Source organism: Myotis davidii, unplaced genomic scaffold, assembly GCF_000327345.1.
Source record: "Myotis davidii unplaced genomic scaffold, ASM32734v1 scaffold8, whole genome shotgun sequence".
Taxonomy (NCBI): domain Eukaryota; kingdom Metazoa; phylum Chordata; class Mammalia; order Chiroptera; family Vespertilionidae; genus Myotis; species Myotis davidii.
The window spans coordinates 952,618-967,873 of NW_006299520.1; the positions used below are offsets into that span (position 1 = coordinate 952,618).

A 15,256-nucleotide genomic window follows, 5' to 3' on the forward strand; every position below is an offset into this window, starting at 1 on the left:
CGTTAGGGTCAGTTTGCATATTACTCTTTTACCATGTATGTCTATTATTAGATAGGATATAATTGAAACTTTGTTGCCTTGAGTGGAGCCCACAGCCAGCCAGAGCAGGCTGGAATCTTGGCTTCTGCCATCGCAGGGGCAACCAAGCCTCCTGCTTGCTCCAGCTCCATGGCTGCCGGCTCGCCATCTTGTTGGGTTAATTTGCATATAGTCGCTCTGATTGCCTGGTGGGCGTGGCTTAAGGCATAGGGAAGGTATGGTCAATTTGCATGCTTGTCTTTTATTAGTGTAGACTAGAGGCCCGGTGCATGAAATTCGTGCACTGGAGGGGTGTCCCTCAGCTCAGCCTGCACCCTCTCCAATCTGGGACCCTCAGTGGATGTCCCACTGTCAGTTTAGGCTCCATTCCGCTCGCCTGCCTGCCTGCCTGATTGCCCCTAACCACTTCTGCCTGCCAGCCTGATCAACCCCTAATCACTCCCCTGCCAGCCCGATCAACCCCTAACTGCTCCCCTGCTGGTGCCATCTTTGAGGGCGTGGCAGTCAGTTAGCATATTCCCTCCCTATTGGCTGTGGGCACTGCCATTTTTGAGGGCAGGGCAGTCAATTAGCATATTCCCTCCTTATTGGCTGTGGGCGCTGCCATCTTTGTGATGGCGTGGGGGTCAATTAGCATATTCCCTCTTTATTAGATAGGACTAGTGACCCGGTGTATGAAATTGCGCGAGATCTGGGACCCCAGGGGTCCTTGATGGATTGCCCCAAAGAGGTAGGCTGGAGCTGCCAGCCCCCCAGGCCTCTTCCTCTGCTTCCTCCTCCTCCTGCTCCTAACATTCTCCTTCACCTCCTCCTCATCATCTTTCACTATGTTAATGGCCTCTCCCTTCCCCTGTAGACTGGCTGACACCTGGTACTCCCGTCCCCCCTATGCTACAGGTATCTAGGGCCTCTCCACCAAAGCCGCTCGGCTTTGGCTCCAGCTTAGGCTCTGGCTTGATAACCTGAATGACGATCTCCAGGCTTCCCCCAGCCATCTCCTCAGGAGAGAATGTTTCCAGGCTCTCCATGGAAGGGGATGCCTTCCCATACCCAGACTCGAAATCAGGATCCCTGTAGGAACACCAAGAATGTTTCCAGGCTCTCCATGGAAGATCCAGACTCGAAATCAGGATCCCTGTAGGAACACCTGGCATCCAGGGTGAAGTACGCATGCACTCCCCTTTTCCAGAATGACATAGGGGGGAGACGGGGCAGAGTGGGACCCAATCCCATGCCCCTCATGTCAGCCAGCACCTGTGCCGCCTCCATTTCCTCCCAGAGCCTTGGTCACTGCTCCGGTGGAGGCAGGGGCAGTCGCATGAGCGGTGGTGGTGGCTGAGGTGGCAGCGGTGGTGGTGCGTCGTCTTCAGGCTGCTCCGAGCTGCTCAGGCGGTGGTCCTTGGCAGGAGGCCCCTCATCTGGGCCGTCCATGGTAGCTGTGCTCAGAGCACCATGCTCACCCCTTCCCTCTCAGCCAGGCGGCTGCAGCCTGTCACACCTGAAGAGGAGCCGATGCACCTGAACGCGACCAGCTCTGCTTGCAGCTCCACTCTGTATTCCCTCCCATGGAGCCTGTGCTATTCCCTCCACGCCAAGTGCTCAGGTCCCACCCCTCCCTCATGTCAAGGGCCTATTCTGCCTTGTCGCACATGCAGGCCTGCCCACCAGCGTGCGCCCACTGTGCACACAGCCTCCTACTGATGGATTATGACAACATGAGGGCATTACGGCGTGACGACCACCTAGGCCAGTGATGGGGAACCTTTTGAGCTTGGTGTGTCAGCATTTTGAAAAACCCTAACTTAACTCTGGTGCCGTGTCACACATAGAAATTTTTGATATTTGCAACCATAGTAAAACAAAGACATATTTTTGATATTTATTTTATATATTTAAATGCCATTTAACAAAGAAAAATCAACCAAAAAAATGAGTTCATGTGTCACCTCTGACACGCGTGTCATAGGTTCACCATCACTGACCTAGGCTATTATCAGTATAGACTAGGGGCCCAGTGCACGAATTCGTGTACCTTGAAAGGAACTGTGGGCCATGAGGCTGTGGTGGGCACAGGGGCGGGTCTCTGCCCAGCCTCCACACCCTGCCTGGCCCCACCCGGCAGCCCTGCTCCTGTCGCCGCCGCTCCCACGTGCTGACGGCTCCAGCCCTGCTTGAACCCACTGATGACGTGGAGCAATTGGGGCCAGTACCAGCAGTGGGTACAAGTGGCGGCGGCTGCCCAAATTCACCCTCAGGAGCAGGGGGAGGTGGAGAAGCCCTGAGGGGTGATCTGGACCGGCAACTACCACTCTTGCACCTGCTGACAGCGCCGAGTGATCAGGATAGGTTCTGGGTACGAGCAGTGGGTGTAAGCAGCAGCTTCAGCGCTGTCAGTGGGTGAGAGGTGGCTGCCGGCCACAATTGCCCCTCAGGAGCCAGGGGGAGGTGGAGAAACCCTAAGGGGCGATCGAGGCCAGCAGCCACCACTTGCACCCGCTGATGGTGCTGAGCCATCGGGACCAGCAGCGGGAGTGAGCGAGCCGGTGCTGGTCGCAGATGCAAATGCTCTGCGGGACCGTGATGCACAGGAGCAAAGAATTTTCAGTAACCACCAGAGAGACTCAGACCGGAGGGGCAGAGCCTGGAACCGTGGGAAGGAGCACAGGCACTGGCCCTGTGGGTAATGGCGTGGCCTTGGCCTAGCCCAGAGATTGCAGGAGGGGCAAACTCAGGCACAGGAATTACTAGAGTTAAAAGCAGGGACATGGGCACAAGGGACAGATGTGGAGTCAGCAGAATGAAGGTGAACAGCAATAGACAGTAGGGGCCACGGAGTAGTGTACGCAAGGATGTACCCTGAACGTGAGGGTGTGCCGGGTCCGTAGGGCGTAGCTTTGTTGCCCTCAGAGGCATCTTGAAGAAAGTCCTCCTAGAACAGCGGTTCTCAACCTGTGGGTCGCGAACAATGAAAATACATCCTGCATATCAGATATTTACATTACGATTCATAACAGTAGCAAAATGACAATTATGAAGTAGCAACGAAAATAATTTTATGGTTGGGGGTCACCACAACATGAGGAACTGTATTAAAGGGTTGCGGCGTTAGAAAGGTTGAGAACTGATGCAGGGGGTCCGGCGGGGGTGAGGCCGACGGAGTCCTATCGAAGCATGCCCGACTCCGGAGACAGGTTCAAGACGCAGTCTGAAGTTTATTGTTTAAGTGCAGGGACATATATAACATTCCAGACCAATCAGAAGTTTACAACATCCTTAGGGCAACCAATGGTAGGAAAGTTAGGGTACTATGTAGGGGCTCTAGGGGGCTTACTCAGGCGGGCGCTGCCACTTCCCCGGTGTGCCGAGGAAGCTTGTATAGGCGGAGTGCGCTCACGCCATTGCATCCGCCACTGCACTGAGATAAATCTCCTGAGCTCTTCCCACAGAGAACCACTGTCCTAGAAGGAGGTTTGAAACCAGGTCGAGGGCAGTCGCGGGGCCAAGTTAGCATGCAGGTGCTCGACTGAGCAAAGCCCAGGTGCCCTTAGGGGGCGTGGCCAGGGTGTGGCTTAAGCTGTTGTTGGGCAGACAAGGGCTGTAATGTGAATAAGCAAAATGACGTGACCTTGGTGACCTAGCACCTAGCGAGGTATAAGGGGGTGTAGCCAAGATGGCCGCTCGCATGAACCTTATCCCAGTAGCAGGTGCAGGGGTGTGTGTTCAGAGCCTTTGGGTCAGGTCCCATGGAGGGCGGGGGGAGGGGGAGGGGGTCCCAGGTCTTGTGCAGTTTTGTGTGATGGGTCACTAGTACACTTATGTTTTTGAAGAGTGGTGCTATATGAATCGCCTTTTATTTCAGATGAGTGAAAGGAGTGCATTCCCCAGGAGAGTGCACTAGTTTGTATTAACTCTTCTTTTACACCCTACAACTGTGCAGTCTTGTTCGAGTTATTTAAACTCTCCAAATCTGTTTCCCTTTCTGTATAATGAAGGTGATAATATGCATTTATCTCATAGCCTGATTACAGGCCACTTTTGATGCAAATATCAGTTTGTAAAATGCCCTACACAGCTGCTCCTGGAGTTGTGCAGTGTGAGAGTGGAATCTCTTTTTCCTCTGCCAGAGTAACCAGTAATGTTCTACAAAGTGGCTGCTCTAATGACAAAGAGTAGAGTTCCCAGCTGATCCTTGACCACATGTAGCTTGAGCAAGTAAACAAAGTTTGTCTTCAACAACTAAGCTATTCTTTGTTGTTCTGGCCTAACCTAGCCCATCTAGACTGCTATAGATAGAACATGCACTCATCAACCCCACTGTCTCACACCCAGGCCATTACGCTAATTTACATAACCTACCAGACCCTGTGGGCATGTGAGTTTGTAAAGGTGCTTTACAGAATGCTGTCTTAATGAGGTTTATTGCACCTATACCAAATTATGTGATAATCATTTGTCTGATGTAATGCTTTTAATTATGCCTTTCAGTGTGATGGAGTATGCTAGGTTTTTAGTAGAAAAAAATGCAAAAACATTAATAGGTAATCTTTCCCTGTATAGCAATTCTTTTAGATGCTTTGATGCTTCTTTACTGTGTGCATGATCTAGCTTACCTTTAATTTGCAGGAAATAATGTTGCTCAGACTTGTAACTGAATGCTTTTTAATAGTATTTTTTAAAAAATACTAACCACTGATAAAAAGTGCTGAAGGGAAAGTTTTTTTTTATACTATGGCAATTAATAAAAATGTTCACATAAGCTTGCTATTTTGAGTCTTTTATTTTTGATCTGTTTCCATTTTTATTTACATAACATATTTTAATAACATGCAACAGAGCTTTCTGCTTCACAGCCTAGCATATTTTTTTTATCAATTTTGTGATAACCCTCTGACATCACAGCCTGTTGCTATGAGAATAGAACATTAAAAAATTGGCAGCACAAATTTATTTAACAAGGTAGCTCAGCATAAATTTAAAGGAAAAGAGGCCATGTCACAACTCCCATTTTTCAAGTATTGACTTGGCCCCTTTAATCCCTAAAGATAACAAATATGAAATTTGAAAATTTACACCATTAAGAAACATATTCACTGAAACCAATGAAAGTTATTCCTATCATGGGTCTAGTGTACTTGTCAGGGATAGGGTTGTGAAGTCAATGAATCACAGCTTCATGTGATGCACAGGCCTTTCCATCAGGTTCCAATGTGGGTCCTCAGGGTACAACCCAAAAACCAAAAAGATAAGTTATCTGGGCTTTCTGCTGGGGACACTCTGGGAGCTTGATGGTTGCTCCAAGTCTTTTTCAGTCCAGGCACATGGTTTCATTAACAATACAATTCCCTTAAAAACTTAGTAGGCTGATATATTTGCTTTTAATTTCAAATTCTAAATTTCACATTCTAGTTCTTTTCTGTATGTAATTATCAAGAATGATTTATTTCTTTGCAAATGCCTCTCTTGAGGCTATCTGAAGCAATAGGCTTGGATAGCAAAGTTAAAACCCTTAATCTGATTTTTGCAAAATGATTTTCACTTCACACCATTACCCTCCCTCTATCTACTTCCCATACAGTTAAGAGTCTCATTAGGCTCATGGCCTACCTCTACTTCTCACGGAGGACAGTTTTACTAAATATTTTATCAAGGCACACTAGAGCTCTCCAGCTAACCAGCCTGTACTAATGTTTTTTGCTGCCTACTTATTCTATACAACATATTTTAACTTTCTTTATGGCAGCACTCTCCTTCCAAAAACCAATGTCTATAACCATGTGGTATTCAGGACTGTCATTTCCAAAATATGTCTGGATTCCCCCTTTGGCACATGGGATTATACTTATTTGCTCTTTAACAAAAATTTTTTTTTCATTTATTTTTACAGAGAGAAAGGGAGAGGGAGAGATAGAAACATCAATGAGAAACATAATCCATGGGTTGCCTCCTGCATGCCCCCTACATGTGCCCTGACCAGGAATTAAACTGTGACCTCTTGGTTCCTAGGTCAGTGCTCAACGACTGAGCCTATCGGCGGGGCTTCTTTGCTCTTTTTAAAGATAGGCATGGCCATTTGACTTATGGTCTTTGATATGTAAGTAGAAATGATGTATTACATACCAGTATGCACAAAAACCTTACAGTGTATAATCATGATTTTTTTCCACTGCTGTGATGATCATGGAAGCATAAGTCATGGTGAAGTTTCATCAGCTTAGTTCCCTGAGTAGCTATGATAAGTATAGTCTTCTGGATGGCATAAATAAGAAATAAATTTTTGTTATAAGATATTGAGATTTTGGTGTCATTTTTTATTTTAACATAGGTTACTCCTGACGTATAGTCAAGGTATGTCAAACATTACAATAAACCACAAAATTTCACTGGTTTTATTTCTCCTTCATTTGACAGTTCAATGTAGTATTTGGCAGGCAGTCTTCCATATGATTCAGGAATCTAGACCTCTTCTTTTTTGTGGCTGCACTATTCTCTGAAATGACAGAATTCTCTCCTGAATTACTTTTAATCTGTCTGAGTTGCAGATAGTGAGGCCTTACATAGAACCTTCTCATGGCAATTCCTGATTGCAAGATAGGGTGGGAAATATAATGTCTCTCTAAAATAAGAATGCGTTTAGAACACAGCACTTTCTGACACAGAAACATAGAGCTCCATTGAATGAAAACTGGGGGTCACTCAGGCTTGACTTGCTTTTAAGGTGTGTGCAGGGGTAGCTTCATGAGCATGTCCCTGCCCTGGGTTTAATGGTCTGCTCTTACAGATCAATAATTTTTGAACAAAACTCTGCGTTTTCATTTTGCTCAGGGCTCTACATGTTATGTTACTGGTTGTAGGTATAGGTTATATCAGAAGGATGTGCAAATGGAAGCTTTAGCTATATAGTATAGAATGTGGAGTTCAATGAAGATTGTCTGAGAATTTTCTTATTGTTTAGCCCATAGGGGAAAATATCTTAAAAACATTTGTGTGGTTTTCTTTTCTGCACATTCTTACTCATGATCTTTAAAGTCAGTGTGATTCTCATTACCTCAAGCACTGACTATAAAATCAGAAAGGAAAAATAGTTGTTAATTTTTTGTTCTGTTTTGTTTTGTTTACTGTGAAACTATACTTTGAAACCCCATGATATTTAAAAAATGCAATTGAAAGCCAAAATTTTTGATTCTGATGAGCCACATTTTCTTTGAAGACCAGAAGGCTCTTGCAAGTTAAATTGCAGGCCTTGCCTGTTGGCTCAGTGGATAGAGCGTCGGCCTGCGGACCTAAGGGTCCAGGTTCGATTCTGGTCAAGGGCACGTACCTCGGTTTCAGGCTTCTCCCTGGCCCGGGCCCTGGTCAGGGCGCATGTAAGAGGCAACCAATCAATTTGTTTCTCTCACATCAATGTTTCCCTCTGTCTTTCCCTTTCTCTTCCACTCTTTTCTAAAAATCAATGGAAAAATATCCTCTGGGGAGGACTAAAAAAAAAAAAAAAAATACTTAAGCCTGTCTGGCATGGCTCAGTGGTTGAGTATCAACCTATGAACCAGGAGGTCATGTTTCAATTCCCAGTCAATGCACATGCCCATGTTTCAGGCTGGATCCCCAATAGGAGGTGTGCCAGGGGGCAGCTGATGAGTGATTCTCTCTCATCATTGATGTTTCTATCTCTCTCCCACTCCCTTCTCTGAAATAAAAATATATTAAAAAAAGAAAGTACAGGCCCTGAAAGCAGAGCACACCTTTATGCCCTAACAACTGAATGTTATCTTGGCTAGGAAGGGGTTCAAGAGTTGGATAGGGCTCAAACTCTCAAACTTGAGATCTCTGTGAAGCTATAGGTGAGGGAGTAGATCTGTAAAAGAACACATGGAAAAGCCATTAAGAAATGTCAACGTTGCAACTGCCAGTGACCACAGCCATATATGGGTAGGTGCTGAGTAAATAAGACAATTTGCAGATCATTTACTGTCTTTCTAGGAATCATTGCCTCTGCTACAGTCCGGTGAACTAATCTGCTTTGTGCTGCATAGCGAGAGATTTCAGTAACTGCCCACATGTCACCTTTGGATTTTCCAAAGAAGTAATGCCTAACCAATACCTAAGAATTTGCTGAGTCTCATTCAAACTGGCCTGTGTAGACAATCCTATTTTCAATGGTGGAGAACTTGGTTAAGATCCCTGGAAACAAAGACAGGGCCATTGACATTTAATAAAGGTAATAGTGATAGGAAAGGAAAGTCCCATTACCAGAACTTGAGTGGGAATGGAAAACAGTAAGTCACCTCTTTTCCATGTCCCCTTCTTTGCAATTCCATCCTTTGATTCTGTGAACAACCTTAAATAAACTCTTTCTAGACTAGAAGAACATGATTTTTGTAGGGTGTACACCAGGGATTACAGCTGATAAATAATTATATACCCCTTAGCAGTTAGTTTTGATAACACATTCACATTTATTATATTTCAATAGTACAGTACTGTGATATCTAGCTAAGGCATATATTTTATTACACAGATGGTAAAACATTTTATTCAAGGTTGCAAAACTTTGAAAGGCAAATCCATCAATCTTAAAGTTTTTACTTTAAGAAACCTTTTCCACAATGCCATCCTTCCAATGTTATTTGGAAAGTGTGACAAAACAACACCCATCTTAGTCTAAGACTATGAAAATGCTTATAAAAACACACCTGCCCTAGCCAGTTTGGCTCCGTGGATAGAGCATCATCAGCCTGTGGACTAAAGGGTCCCAGGTTCGATTCTGGTCAAGGGCACATGCCTGGGTTGTGGGCTTGATCCCCAGTGGGGGGCGTGCAGGAGGCAGCCAGTCAATGATTTTCTCTCATCACTGATGTTTCTCTCTTCCTCTTCCTTTCTCTCTGAAGTCAATAAAAATATATTTTAAGAAACACACACCTAAACACAAACTACCTGCACTCACTTGGTCCTAACACTCATCTAAAAACAGTTTTCCTCTGCAGCAAGTCATCAATACACCATCCTCTCTGCCAGTAGTAATTTGATCCTGTGAACCACTTTCCTTCATTTGGGGTATATATTCATATGCTGCAAGGCAAATCAGGTGTCCAGCAACAATTCTTAGTCCTCCTGGTAAGGGTTCAGCTTTGTTGTTGGGCACTTGATATACAAGACAATGCTTCCTACCTATGATCCCACATCTAGAATTTTATGAATTCTGACCTTTCAAAGCACCCAGCAGAGGTGGTTTTCTTGAGTTATTACTCTTTCTTCCTGCACTCTATTTTTTAATTATTTATTTCTGTTCACTTTGACTTTTTAAAAATAAATTATTTTAGAATACTTTGAGGTTTACAGAAAAGTTGCAATAATACAGAAAGTTCCCACATATTTCACACCCAGCTTCCTCTATTAACATCTTACATTTGTATGGTATAGGACTCAATGAACCAACATTGATGATAAAGGATGATGATGACTATTATTAACAAGACTCCATTTACTGAGAGGGAGTGGTATGGTTCTAGAACTAGAGGATTGAAAGATCATTGTGACCATCTTTGGAAAATACAATGTGTCAATGTGAAGTATAAGCAGACACCAATCTTATAATTTTCCCTACTATCCCTTTAAAACTGCTCTGTGAACTCATTCTTCCCTGGATCTTCAATAAAATTGTGTTCCAATCCCATACTATTGTGGACTGTATTTATCTTTATTTGATGCCTCTCTCTGCAAAAGGATTATACATTCCTATCTTGATTGGATGTAGAAGTGGTATGTGTCATTTCAGCACAGAACTTTTAACAGCCAGCATGGGGTTCACCATGTTTTCCTTGCCCTTCATCACGATAACAAGCAATGTTCCAGAGAGTGGTCACTCCTCAGTCTGGGTCCCCGAGTGAACCACAGCCACTGTCAGGCTGCCATAAGGGTCCTCTAGCACACTGCTTAAGATGTAAAGGGCACATGGCATGTGCTCCATAGTTCTGCACTGTTGAGCTTCTCTAAAACACTAGGAATTCCTGTGGACTTTACTAATGCTCCAAAACATCCCATTTCTACTGTTCTCTTAGTCTTCGTTTTCAGGGTTTATGTGCATGGGAATATTTTACAAAATTTTCACCAGGGTTAATATATGGAAAGTATTTATATAAATTCAGGACCATATAACATGGAATTCCATAAATCACTGAAATTCTGTGTTGCCTGTTTTTCTGGCAAGTGGAAATGCCATATTTTAAAGAGGTATTAAGAAAATACAAACTGTATAGAATATATAAATAAATTTTAGGGCACTATATTTGTTGGCTGCTTTGATACAGATACAATTATTTTAAAAGATCTTTCTCAATATTTTCATTCTATAACCCCCCAAAAGCTAAGGAATATCCAATATATAAAATAGATGACAAAACTATGTTCAGTCTCAGTTCTTCCACCTTCTGCCCTATCTGACATAAACATATGTCCACTGTCTTTATAGATGGATATTTATTTTTTCCACATCCTTCTCTGTAACAGTAGGATAAAACGAGGGATAAAAGTTATGTATCCTACCTAAAATCACTGAGTATCTTCTTTGGATATGAAACCAGAACACCTGAGTTTTTGCTTTAATCTTTTGAGGGCCAACCAATATCCTAGGTACTATGCTAAAATTGCCAAGGCATGTTCGATGATTTTACAGCAGTTTAGGAAAAAAATTATGAATCGCAAGTAAATGAAGTTACATATTCAAACACTTAAGGAAACTTTACTACATTTGTTTTCATCTTTGACATACCTTGTTTGCTGATTGTATTATAAACTAGTAGTAAAAACAATTTGAACAAAACATGTTAAAATAAAAAATTTTGTTGACTTTGAATACATGAATGAAGATACTGTTTAACTTTTAATAAGATTTTGATAAAAAATCTAAAATATTTAGTATATTCTTTGAATGCACAAAAAAATCTTCCTTCTAGGTTCATAGATAATTGCAGAACAAAAATTTCAATCTTTTTATAAAAAAATACTTTGAGTAGGGAGACTGTTTGTGGAATCATTAACAGCTGTGCTTTCCTACACATAGTCCATGAAGCCCTTTCCCACACTTAGCACACACGGTGTTGGATCGTTTTACAGGTCCTCCATCTTTGTTGCTGCATACTACACACCTTCTTAGATTTCTGCCAGGCAATTTTCGCAATAATGCATCATCTGCTTGTTTCATTGGTACCGATGAGATTGAGTTATTACTCTTTTCTGCCAGCCATTCTTCCTCAATTTGCCTGTATAATGGATGAAGTGAACTGGATACGGGACATAATTCTGCCTGACGTGTTCTCTTTGTATATTATATAAGAATTTAACACCATCCTAGCAAAGATACTGAAAACCACCTTTTTCCAGTACTTCAAAGTTCTTTCATCTAGGTAGGTGTAAAGCATCATATCTGATACATCTACTCCTCCCATGAATTTGTTGTACTGGTTTATTATTGCTGGTTTGGATATTTCTCTTTCTTGGGAATATCATCTTCTATGCAATGTTTCATTCTCAGCAACGGCATGGGGTTGAAAGAAGCAACACTGGTTTCTTTTAAGATTTTTTTCTCTAAATCCACACAAAAGAATCTCATCACTGCAGAAATATTTGACTTGCCCTATATCATAATCTGCTGTAACATCCTTTGGCAGGCTCCTCCTGTTAGATCTTATTGTTCCAGTGAGGTAAGTTGCATTTTCAAACAGATACTTTGCTAGAGTAATACTGGAAAAGAAGGTGTCAATCACTACATATCCCTCATTTAGGTAGTTCCCAAGTTGGAGCAACTTGGTCACTACTACATGACAAAGGCCTTTCTTTTTTATCTCAGCCTTTTCTTCACATTTTGCACCTTCGTAGCAGAAAAAACCTAAACAATAATGTACAACGGAGTCACACAACATTCAACACTTTATCCCCCACTTGTGGTGCTTCTTATTTCGAAGATATTGTATTAGGGACTCATCAATGGATAAGTGCTGGTGGGGTAATGAAAACTGAACAACCTATTTGCATGCTCAACAAGGGGGATAAATTTAGAGCAGGGTCATAATTCTGATGACCTGGTGGAAACAGTTTTTCATTGTCAACAAGATGAAAAAATTTTAATATCAGTTGAAATCTATTCCTTGAGAACACGTTCCCAAACCATGGAATGGCTCTACTATTCCTATCCCAGTATGAGAATATGGTAGGCCTTTGTGTAATTCCCATTTCCAACAGCACAGCCACAAATGCTTTCATTTCAAGGACGTTTACAGGCCTCCATTGTCTGACTCTAGAACTGGGTGATCCTTGCTGCTGAGAACGCAAAAAATGATGTCCATACCTATTAGTTTCAGCCATCATTAGATTCCACAGAGCCAAAGTGAAAAACATGTCAAAATATTCTATAGGTTTGGCATCCTGGGGAGGAGCATGCTTCGGACCCAGTGATTCTAGGAAAGAAAGACTAGACTGCACATATAAATCTTGGCCAGGTTGTGTTTCAATAAATACAGGAAAACTAGAATTGTGTAAATCTTCAACATTTTCACATGTGCTGTAACTGTCTGAACTTTCAATTATTACTGGGACTCGTTTATGTTTCAGAGGGACAAACACGTCACTGCAATCACTTTCCGATTCTGATTTGATGGGACATTCTTGATCACTTCCAGAGGGATACCCTTCTCCAATATCTTCCACAAAATCGTCATCTTCACAGCAAGAACTGACATATTTAGCGATATCATCATCACTAATAAAAGGAGACTTGGAACTGGATGCCATTTCAAAGCTTTAGGGCTACAAAATCTGAGTAAACTTCATAAAATCGTAGTACCTGCAAAAAATTAGGCAGATAAATGCCAGTGGTCAATTTTAGAACTACAAACATTCGGCATCATAAGTAATCTGCACTTAGGTGCCATCTGTCAATAAAGAGTGAACTACTAGCATCTAATAGTGATACTGCAGGAGGAGGCACTTTTGGCAAAAGACAGGAAGAGCGCGATTGCGCTCCCCGGCACTCTAGGGGTTAAATAAATGCTTTATCCCTCCCTTCTCATTACTTTCATTAAAAAATTCTTCTACACAACAAAGAACTATAGTACTCTGTCATAGTTTCTTACCCCGTTATAGGTGCCTTCTTGGTGAAAAATAATACCCTATTTGTATGCCTATGAGCAGCAGATAAGATTAAAACCACATAACTAAACATTTCTGTGCTATTCACAGGCAGTGATGCTACCAATAGGTCCCTTCATTATAGAATGAAGTTATGAAAAGAATCTTTTAAACAGTTGGTATCTGTATCAAAGCAACCAGATATAGTGCCCTAAAATTTATTAATTTATATATTCAATACATAGTTTGTATTGAGCGTAATTAGGGTTATGGAATGCTCCATTTTGAGAATGAAGGTATGGTGGTGACAGTAGGTATTAATCAGGGAAAACAGTAAAGAAAATTATCTATATGACTGAAAACACCATCCCTTTATAATCATTGACAAGCACAGATTATTGACCCTATTCTTTGTTCTCAAATGCATATGGGCTGCATATACTTCCCTTTCCAGACTGTAAACTTTATGAATGCAAGAGTCATACCTGCCTTTTATATACCTAAACCAAAAACATTTCCTAATTTTAAGTGATCATTAAACATTATTTGAATAATAGACTGAAAGAATGAATACCATACAAAGAACCAGTCTTTTACCTTTTTTCCAGAGAATTCTATAGGTGCAAGTAGGCTCCCATCCAGTCATTGCATTCAGTTGAATCTCCAGAGTCTCCAGGTGTGGTTGGGTCTTCTTCCTAGTCTAGAAGTGGTTCTTCCTAGTCTAGAAGTGGCCTCTCCACTCTCTTACAATAACAGTGGAGAAGGGACACAATAATCACAATAAATATTCCTATTGAGAAAAGAATGGAGGATATACATAGTCACTGGGCCACAGCAATGCTGGTATCCTGCTAGACAGGCTTTGTAAAGGTTCCTTACCTCTTGATTCAACCTTAATTCTGCTCTTTGGAAGGTTATCCCTTGAACATTGTCCTCTCAGGTCTTTGTCTTCATCATTTAGATTTTTATTCCATTTCTCTTTTCTATTTGTGAAAAGGGATATTTAGATTTTATAGCTCACTTTTTGAAATAAGCTTTGTTAATGTCTAATAGTGTCATTATTTGGGGTATATTTGTTTGCTCTTTAAAAATATTCTTATTGATTTTTAAAGGGAGAGGAACATTGAATAGTATGACATTTATAAGACAACTAGAGGCCCAGTGCACAAAATTCTTGCAGGGGAGGCGGGGTCCCTCAGCCCAGCCTACGCCCACTCGCAATCCAGGACCTCTCGTGTGATGTCCAACAACCGGCAGATATCCCTCTTGCAATCCAGGATGCTGCATGCACCAGTGACCATACTTTTCATACAGGTGAAAGGCATCTTGCTGTTGTATGGGCAGCTACCTTTTTTTGCCCTGATTATAAAAAGTAGTGCATAACATGATCCTTCTGAGGCAGTAGTACTATTGCCTGATCAGCGATCAGGGCTGATCTGGTGGGCAACCGGCAGGTGGGGCGATCGGGGAGCCCCTGCTGGCACCCGCCTTGGCTGGTGGCCTGGTACTGCCTGCTGGCAGGCCCCGCCCCCACCACTGCTGGTTGCCTCCCTCTCAGGGGGCAGAAGCTCAACACAGAACCGGGGACAGCTCCTGCATTGAGGGTCTGCCCCATGGTGGTCAGTGCACGTTATAGCGACTGGCCTTAGTTTGGCTGTTTGGTCAATTTGCATATTAGGGTTTTATTACAAAGGATTGGAAATTTGAAGATAGAAACATTGATGAAAGAGAATCATCAGTCAGCTGCTTCCTTCACACCCCCTGCTGGGGATTGAGCCCACAACCTGGGCATGTGCCCTGACCAGGAATTGAACCTGTGACCTCTTGGTTCCTGGGTCAACACTCAGCCACTAAGGCACACTGGCGGGGCTATTGCACTTTTTATTTCAACTTACTGAGGAATAATATTCATATGATAAGGGCATATATCTTTAATTGTACAGTTCAATGAGCTTTGACAAGTATATATACCACTACCTCAACAAGACATAGAATATGCCTATTATCCAATATAGTTCCCTTTGCCTCTTTACAGTCAGACTTTTCCCTCTATCACCACCCTATCCTAGTCCCCAAGCATTACTGATATACTGCCCTG

The 15,256-nt window shown here is 42.5% G+C and overlaps 1 protein-coding gene and 1 long non-coding RNA gene across 4 annotated transcripts in view; one reads left to right on the forward strand and one right to left on the reverse strand.

The window, feature by feature from the left end:
• The window catches only part of DCUN1D5 (defective in cullin neddylation 1 domain containing 5), a 69,269-nt gene that overhangs the window by 25,223 nt on the left and 28,790 nt on the right, over positions 1 to 15,256 (forward strand). The gene's annotated exons all lie outside the window — the stretch shown is intronic.
• LOC107184901 lies at positions 11,944 to 14,335 on the reverse strand. The gene is made up of 3 exons (XR_001515800.1): positions 14,038 to 14,335; positions 13,756 to 13,948; positions 11,944 to 12,874 (listed from the first exon to the last, which is right to left on the reverse strand). It is a non-coding gene; the product is annotated as an uncharacterized LOC107184901 (long non-coding RNA).